Genomic DNA, 9660 nt, shown 5'->3' with positions numbered 1-9660 from the left:
GGCCATGAGTTTGCTCATTACCCAGCTCAAAATCAAGGTTTCCTATAGAGTGGCGAGATATTACTTCCTTCCCACTGGCTAACTCTACAATCATTTTTCTAGCTGATTTTTGACTCAAGTTTAATTTTTGCAAGCACCTAGGAGAAAGGAATGAATGGGTACTGCCACAATCAATCAAAAGCTGAAATGGCTTACCGTGATGAGTGGCGGGGGCTTGGATTACACCAAATTGTTTATTCGGACCTTGGTGTTCTACCGCCGCATGGACGGTGGCGCGCTCTTCTTCGGCCTCTTCCAAGGTTGGTTCTTCACTTATAACACAGGCAGTTCTAGCAACTGTCCCTCCGCGGCCTCTGCCACGACCACTGCCTCTTGCACCTTGGTGGGTAGGGGTTCCACGGCCTTGATTTCCTCTGTTACCTTGGGGGAATGATGTTGCCATCTTGGGACAGTTGGCTCTAAAGTGTCCCGGCTCATTGCACTCAAAACACAGAGGGCCTTCTCTGGAAGAAGCAGCATACGAGCGGGGGGCAAAAGAGTTGCCTTGTCGCCCTCTGTTGTAGTAGGGGAAATTCTGTTGAGGTTTCTTGTAGGGTTGATCTCTAAGGTTTGCCTCAGGGTAAGATCTCTTTTGATTCTTCGGTTTGTTAGCCTTCATTTCTTTCACAAGGGGCTTTGCTCGTATGAGAGCATCCTGTAAAGTGGTTGGCCTCATTGCTTCAAGGCGGGAATCTAGGGGTTCATTTAGCCCTTGGCAGAAACGAGCCACTTGCTGGGAAGTAGTCATAGCTGGGGCATACTTCCGAAGGGTAATGAATTTGGAATAGTAGTCTTCCAGAGTTAAGCTGCACTGTCTAAGACTAAAAAACTCATTCATCTTTATGGACTCATGGGATGGAGGAAGATATCTTTCCTTCACTGCCTGCTTGATATCCTCCCACGTTTGAGAGTGCTCGGTGACTTCCTTGTCACGGCACCACTGTTTCCACCAGAGTTTAGCATCTCCAGTGAGGCGAACCCGTGCGAGCATAGACTGATTTGCTACTCCAGTACCGGCAGCAGAGAAATAATCGTCCATCGCCTCAATCCAGACTTCAGCATCCTTCTCAACCTTTGAACCTTCTCCTTTAAAGGAGGGAGGTTGCATTTGCTTGAGCAGGAGCTTCTTCTCCTGGGTATCGGTATAAAGCGCATTGGGAAGAGGAGGGTGGTCATCCTGGCCATCATCGTAAAAACAATTTTTAAGATTACAAGATTCATATTTGCACAACGCTTAATTTTTGGAGAGCAAAACCATTGAAATTATTTTATTTCCAAATATTTACAAGGACAAGTTTTATTACAAAGACCTGAGACTAATATAATTAGTCTTATTTGACATCAAGGGAAATTCCTAGGCTTCACTGTGACATAAGGGTAGAGCGGTCCACATATGTGAAATATGGGGGTTCCGCTGTAGTTTCTAAGACTCTAAAAACTGATGGTAAGGGTGGTAAACTCTGGATTGGGGTGGGTCCCAACACTGCTACTCTATTAGCAGGTAAAACCTGCATCACTTTGTCGTACACCCAACGATCCTGAGGTATGCGAACCCCATCTATAGTCACCGAGGTGTCGTCCCTGGGGGTACCGACGAACCAAAATAAGCGGACCATCTTCAGCTTCTCAATCCAACGAATCCGCTTAAGGTCGGTGGTGAGGTTCCTAGTCTGATCTGCTCGGATGAAGAAGTATCTCGGCCCACGACTCCAGAAATCTCTACCCCATCCTCTCTGAATACGAGAGAAATGAGGGAGGGATATCTTCTCTAATATCTGCACCATGGTGTTGCGGAACTCGAAATTCGAGGAGTGACTAGCAGTCTCGAAGATGCACTGGAAAACTAGGAATTTGGAGTAGGCATCTTCCTCTTCCTACAATCATTCAAACATCATTTTAATTTATTTGTTTTAGTAGGATGTCTTTATTAATTATGTTAGGTAAAACATTTATTACAAAACAGTCCTTAAACAGCAATTCCTAGGAGCCAAACTTGCTCTGATACCAATTGTAAGGTTCCTCCCTTTAAAAATGGGAGAAACACTTAAGATAGTCCGCTAAGTCTTATCTTGGGAAAAATTTCCTATTCATCGACACCTTGACCCTGTAGAGATTCAAGGATACGATTCATAGGTATGACCTAGCTCTATCCCGCAGGGGGAGCGTGATTTCCTAAACATCAAATCACCCATAGGGCAATTGATCAAAAATTGGGCAACTACTAGACTTGATTTCTAGGGACAACGCTTTTTTCCTCATCTTATGCAAGGCACAGCCGCTGGCCTAGTCTTCTTGAATAGAGTTGCCCAAGAACCTAACTATCTAACGTAGGGCTTTCACTTAATCTATTGGAAAGCTACCCGACTAATCGGGTCCATCCGTAGGATGGTGCCGTCAGGGCATTCCATCCTCCCACTTTCCACCCTACTCACGCATCAATTTGTTTTCTAATTAATACTACCACACTGTTTGACATAAATAAGCATATTCCTTAATTAGGGCCCTTCTTCACAAGGTTCGTTATAACAGTCTTCTTACACAATACAATCATACCAAAGACAAGATGCAATTATATAAAAAGTTTATACATGAATCCATTTCCATACAAGCCAATCCGGCTCTCTTATTATTATTCTGCTGATGATCTAGAATTCGGCCTTCCAGCCTCTACATGCTGGGCAAAACCCTACGGGACCATACACCTCATCGTCGGCCGCTGGCGAGGACTCAAGCCGGCCTGTCGCCCTCTCAGGCTCCATCGCTCGATCCTCCCGCCCCTCAGAGGGATGTCTGCGCACTAGGGTGGGCTTATTTACCGCACTAGCCTGGGCCCTCAGAACTAGGCAGCCTCATAATCTCTCGCCTCAATCGGCGATCCTTATTCTCCCAAAGGTATGAGGGATACCTTGGGCCATTCCCGGGCTTTGCTAATGACGCCGCCCGGCTACACAAGCACGGAACGGAGTTAGCGTTGAAGCCAAAAGAAATCTTGAATTCCAAAGAATACAACTTCAATGCAATTTTCTAAGTATAGCATTCACAATTCATGAAGATAGCAATTTCAACGAAATTTATCGAAAACAACATCACATAATTCGTAATTTCATATAACTTTTATGTCCTCGTTTTAAAAGAAAAAGACACCATTCGTTAATACTAATTTAAGGAAAATTCTCTTCTTTTGAAAATTAACCAAGCTAACCTGGCCACCGTTTACTTGAGGGACTTGAAAAGGGAGGACTGGAGCCGCATTGGGCGCATCTCCCTCCATCTCGTTGTTACGTGCGCCTCTTGAGGCAATATTTTGCCGTCTCCGGGATGAGGCCATCTTAGGCGTCGCCTTGTGGAGCTCGCTGCTGCGATCGAAACGCTTCAGTCGGATCTGAATTCCGAGCTCGTTTGCTCACCGTATGAGCAAAAGAATATGGCGCACGAATCCTCGCTTGAGCCAAAAATCCCTTTACTAAAGTCTACGCAAATTGGGGGGGGGGGGGGAATTGTTGAGATGTCCTTAAGGCCAAAGGCAAAAACGTGGAGAGGGCTGGGAGGGGTTGCTGCAAGCCTCTCTGTAAGTCTATTCACACGGGGGGGGGGGGGGGGGGGGGAGGGAGAAGAGTTAAGGACACTGGTCCATGGCAAGAGGAGGATGGAGGAAAATTGGCTTATCTGAAAAGAGCCAAATGAGGGGGTATGAGAGGGGTGGCTGCAAGGGCGGCTGTACTTGCAGCAAGTACGCTACGGCGGTACGGACGGCGGCACAACAGGGCATACGCTACACAGAAGTGCGCGTCGACTGAGGAGCACCCCGGGGGTTTATATAGCTGAGGGGTGAGGGTGCGGGCGCTGCGCAAAGCAGGGACGAAAGGACGGTGTACCTTCAAATGCTATGGATCAGTGGCCTGCATGGGTCTACCGGAAAGGTACGGTGTCGGTTGTCTGGGAAAGGAGTGGTACGCATGTACCTTATCCGGTCTGGGTGTCCGCCCAAGGGTATGCGTGGACCAAACAGTGGGCGGCCGTCCTTTGGTTCTTGGGCGGCCATTGTACGGGCGCCCTAGTAAGTGTGTACGGACCAAATTTTGGGGCGGGGTATCCAAATTTGGGGCGCCCGCCTCGATTTGCGTGCCGGACCGCCCCGGGGGGCGAAAATTTTTTTTGTCCGGGAGGTTCTCCTGGTCGCAGGGGTTCAGACCGTTCGTCAATCGGACGTGTGGTCATGCATTTATTAAGGTTTAAAGGTCGCCGTTTTCTAACTAAAATGATTGAAATTAGCGTATAGGCTTGATCCGGTGTCCGTTTTGGATGCTGTAAAATCCTATATTAGGGTAAAATCGCGCGCAGATTCCAAATTTGGGCTCAGAATTTGAAGATTCTAATTGGAAATGACTCAAATAATAAAATTATTGATATTTATACCATAAAAACTCATAATTACATGGACATTTCTTTATTAGTGAAGATGGGTACATTACAAAGATGCATAAAGAGTTTTATTTTTAGTTCAAAAGAGATATTCTTATCAAATTTAATTTTATGCATAGAAAGATGCATAAAGAATTTTATTTTTAATTAAAAAGAGTTATTCTTATCAATTTTAATTTTCTGCATAGATAGATGCATAAAAGATTTATTTTTATCTTAAAAGTGTTAATTTTCTTAAGATGGAAATTTATGCATAGAAAGATGTATAAAAGATTTATTTTTATTTCGAAAGTATTATTCTCATTAAAATGGAATTTATGCATAGTAAAATTCACAAAAGGATTATAATAAAAGTGTTATTCCTACTAAAGTTGTCTTTATGCCTAATAAGATGTGTATGTGATGTGATAAGATGTGATAAGATGTGTATGAGATGTGCTAGGATGTGATAAGATGTGTATGAGAAGTGATAGGATGTGATAAGATGTGTATGGAAAGTGATAGGATGTGATAAGATGCGTATGGGAAGTGATAAGATGTGATAAGAGGTGTATGAGATGTGATAGGATGTGATAAGATGCGTATGGGATGAGTTAGGATGTGATAAGAGGAGTTAGGATGTGATAAGTTGTGTATGGGATGAGGTAAGAAGTGTATCTAATGGGATAAGATGTATATGGGTTGTGATAGGGCGAGAATGGATGTGATGTAAAAGAATAGATGTGAAGGTGTATGTGGATATATGAATGGGAATGTAGAAATGGATGTGGATATAGATGTATGAATGTAAATGTGGATCTGGATGTGCGAATGAGGATGTGGATGTGGATGTATGAATATGAACGTGGATGTGGATGTATGAATGTAGATATGGATGTGGATGTATGGATGTGGATGTGGATGTGGATGTATGAATGTAGATGTGGATGTAGATGTATGAATGTGAAAGTGGATATGGATGTATGGATGTGGATGTGGATATGATATGGATGTGTGGATATGGATGTGTATGTATGGAAGTGGATGTATGAATGCAGATGTGGATGTGTATGTATGGATGTGGATATGGATGTGGATGTATGAATGCAGATGTGGATGTGGATGTATGAATGTGAATGTGGAATTGGATGTGCGAATGTGAATGTGGATGTGGATGTGTGAATGAGGATGTGCGAATGTGAATGTGGATGTGGATGTGAATGTATGAATGTAGATGTGGATATGGATGTATGGATGTGGATGTGCAGGGATGCGGATGTGGACGTGGATGTATGGATGAGGATATTGATGTGGATGTGTACGAGGATTAATGAATGCGAATATGTATGTGAATGGATAGGATGTCGAGATGAGTGAATGGATGAGATGTGATGATAGGTGAATTAGAATGTGAATGAATGATATAAGATGAATAAATGAGATGTAATGAGAAATGTATGTGATAAGATGTAATGTAAATTAAGAAAGATAGGAATGGATGTTAGGTGAAGTGAATGAATCTGAAGTGATGGGATGGAAAATGATGTATCTAGTTTTAAAATGGATACGCATATGATTGTTTTTGGGTTAAGTAATATGGATTGATGTGGAACAAATTGGAAAGACGAGAATTCACTATAGAAACTGTATTTGTGAACTGTTTATAAATGACCGTTTTATGTCAAGAATGCTGGGGAAGCATTTTGACTGTCTTGAGAATGTGGTCGTGGGAGACCTACCTGATAAAGTTGCAACTGCTGAGACAGAGAGTCAATGGAGGACATCTCGCATAGCAAGGTCAGCCGAGGTCTTGACCAGCCTCGGTACGATTTAAATGGTGAGCTTCCGGTACGGTGGATGAGGGACCAAGGAAGCGGCCTATGAGTGAAGCACTAGGTGACCTGCGAGCGAAGGATCCTAGAGGGCGCTGACCATACGGTGCTCAGGCTCTGCGCCGAAGATACCCACACGTGCGTCGTGGAAGATATTAGAATAAGGAGTGAGAGTTGTTTTCTGAAACGGAGTATGGATCTGGTTGATTGACCTTGCTGGTCCTCAACTAATGAGTCCATAGCTCTCTTATATGGATCTGTTGGTTGATCTTGTTGATCTTCAATAGAGATTCCATCTTGACTTTCATAAGTGATTATTTTGCCGGGTACTATGAGCTAGGAACTATTGACAAGGCCCCTAAGTGGACAGGTGGTGAGCGTTCTGGTTGCCAATGATGCCATAGATACTTCGATGAAGGAATGATTGGAAATTAAGATTCAACCGGATATTTTGGAGGATTGTGATCAGTGATACTATAGCTTCATTAAATGATTGTTTTAAAGATGGCTGAATCTGTGAAAAAGGCAATTTCATATTGGGTGTGTAAGTGGTATGACTGGTGTTAAATTTGCATGAATATCTGGCTAGGGGGCCTAGGAACTCTTTTCCCTAGTACCCGGGACAAAACCTAATCAATCTCTAAATTGGATCCCATCATCATCACTACTACAGTGGTTGGGCGGTTGGCTAACCCATGGGACTGGATGGGGTTAGGCTGGACTGATGGATCAGTAAAATGAGACTCCTTTCCGTTATTACGATAGATGAAGTAAATCCCAGATAGAAATTGTTCTATGGATAGGAATCAACGGCTGTGCCTCTTGATGGGGAAAAAAGCGTTGATTTCTATGATCCAATTGCAAGTTTCATCCTTGATCTGGCCGAGTATCTTTATAGGTGTGGTCGGATCAGTTTGGTTAGTAATGATCTTGACTACATTAGAGTAAAATTTTATCCTAGAGGAATCGCCTGTGCTTTCCGGGCAAGGGAAGTTTTTCTAAGTTTGGTTTTGGAAGAACCGAGGAATTAGTCATATCCATGGGCGAGGCCCCGAGTGTAGGACCCTACCCCCTGCAAGATGTGTGCTACTTCTACTGCTAGCACCCAGAATCTGTTGCGCGGTGGGGACGGGGATCTTACAGTTGGTCTCAGAGAAAATTTGGCTAATGAGGATCAACCGAGAAGCCAAATATGTCAAAAATTAATCAAGAAGCACTAAAAGGTTGTAATTGTGTGATAAAATTCATACAATTTGATATTCAAACTGAAATTCGTAAATTGGTAATTGGATCTTTAGATGAAAGTACAGCAATTATATGGAATCCCTGACTTGCTTGAGGCCTAGACATGATGGTATTTACCTTATAGTTCCAAGAACCATGACTACCCGTATATACCGAGGATATAACTGCAGCTCTTTACTGGCAGTATATACAAGACTTGAAATTATAAGCATTAATGCTATCTAGATGATGAATTCGAATGTGGTTGATATGATTTTTAAATTCTGGTTGTGAAGTGATGAGTTGATTTGGATTCTGATTAAAAAATGATGATTCCTAAAATTTGGTCGAAATGTATCAAGCTGAACAGAAACCACAATGAGGATGAATGGGACAAGTCCTTGTGCTAATACTCGTAATTGGAATGATGATAGTGACTTCATAAATCACTATGAGATTAGTGCATTGTACTGTCAGATTGCTACTATTAACACTTGAACCGGTGGATCAAGTTAATTGGATGACAAATTCAAGACTTGTTTGACTGAAATTTTCGTGGAGGAATGTTCAGAAAGAAATTTTTTTTCGATCTAATGGACCATTATTGTGTTAAAAGTATGAATGTTATGATCTGAATGAATCGTTATTTATGTTGGGTTGACCAGAATATAAGGAACCCCATAATCAACTCAATCTTAAGGGGAAGAGTTGTCCTCTAGTTGCGTTATAAGGACATCTCGCGTTTTTTAAGTGGGGTAGGATGTAAGATTCCTCCCTCCAGCTTTTTGAGGTGTGCAGGTGTAAGAATCTCCCCTTCTAATCTTATAATTACTCCCCTCTCTGAAATAAAAGAAAGATTCTGTTTTACCCTATTTTGACCTAGAGAGAGAAAATGTCTAGAGAGAGGTAGTCCAAAATCGAGATATTTTTGGATATAAAAATCCTCCTAGTGTCTAAAATGAATTCCTGTGAAACAGAAATTCAAAAAGAACTTTCCAATGTGCAATTGGAATTAATTGGAAATGGGTATAAAGGACCTTAGCCTAAGGGTCTAGATTTTTAGAAATTTTTAGATTATGGTCCAATTAAGGTTCCTATGGGCCAATTGGATCAATCCATGTGTGGGGAGGAGATAAATCCAAGTTATAAAAGAAAAGCCCCAAAAATGACTAAATGCCCACATAAGATGAGGAGTTGACTATGTACAAGGTTTATTAGTAAAAAACTATGAGTCTTACTAAAAAATGAGATATTTTGGGTATAATGATTCCATTTTGACACATGTGTAAGGAAGGGGAGTCCCTTCAAGAAGGCACCTTTTTCACATGCTTGAATGAGTTTTAAAATTAAAAAAAATGTGATATTTTTATCTCTCCTCTCTCTTGGATCAAACTGAATAAAAAAGGAACCAAACTAGGTCTAAATCTGGTCCAAATTCAATCAAACTGAAATCTAGAAAATTCTAGAAATCAGTTGGTCTTGGCTAGAGCCCCTCTCTCCCATAAATAGAACCCAAGCCTTTGTAAAAAAATAGGAGAATTTTATTATACCAGAATTATGCTGAAATAATGATAATTTTTACTATTCTCTAAAATTCTCTCCAAATTGAAGAAATTGGAGCTTCCCTCTTTCTTCTATCTCCATCAGCATACTAAACCAATTGATTGGTTGGGGGCCTCTACCGTGACCAAAGAATCAAGCAATTTGTAAGAGCCCCCCTCTCCCATAAATAGAACCCAAGCCTTTGTAAAAAAATAGGAGAATTTTATTATACCAGAATTATGCTGAAATAATGATAATTTTTACTATTCTCTAAAATTCTCTCCAAATTGAAGAAATTGGAGCTTCCCTCTTTCTTCTATCTCCATCAGCATACTAAACCAATTGATTGGTTGGGGGCCTCTACCGTGACCAAAGAATCAAGCAATTTGTAAGGTAAAGTGTGAATTTTGATCTTTTTCCATAATTTCTCAATGTTTCTCTCTTCTCAACCCCTCTCAAGCTTGAGAAGCTTAATTGGAATGGCTTTTTAATGCTATTGAAGTTAATTGATGAATGGTAGTGAGGAAATGCATAAATTTCCATTTATGCTTAATTTTAATGGTTTTTATGTATTTCCTCTCTCTCACTCAAAGAATGGTCATTCCCATGACCTATTCTCAAT

Source organism: Cibotium barometz, chromosome 43 (genome assembly GCF_041138505.1).
Source record: "Cibotium barometz isolate CiBa-2024 chromosome 43, ASM4113850v1, whole genome shotgun sequence".
In the NCBI taxonomy this organism is placed as follows: domain Eukaryota; kingdom Viridiplantae; phylum Streptophyta; class Polypodiopsida; order Cyatheales; family Cibotiaceae; genus Cibotium; species Cibotium barometz.
The sequence above is the reverse complement of the archived record's forward strand: the minus strand, read 5'-3'. Positions refer to the sequence as shown.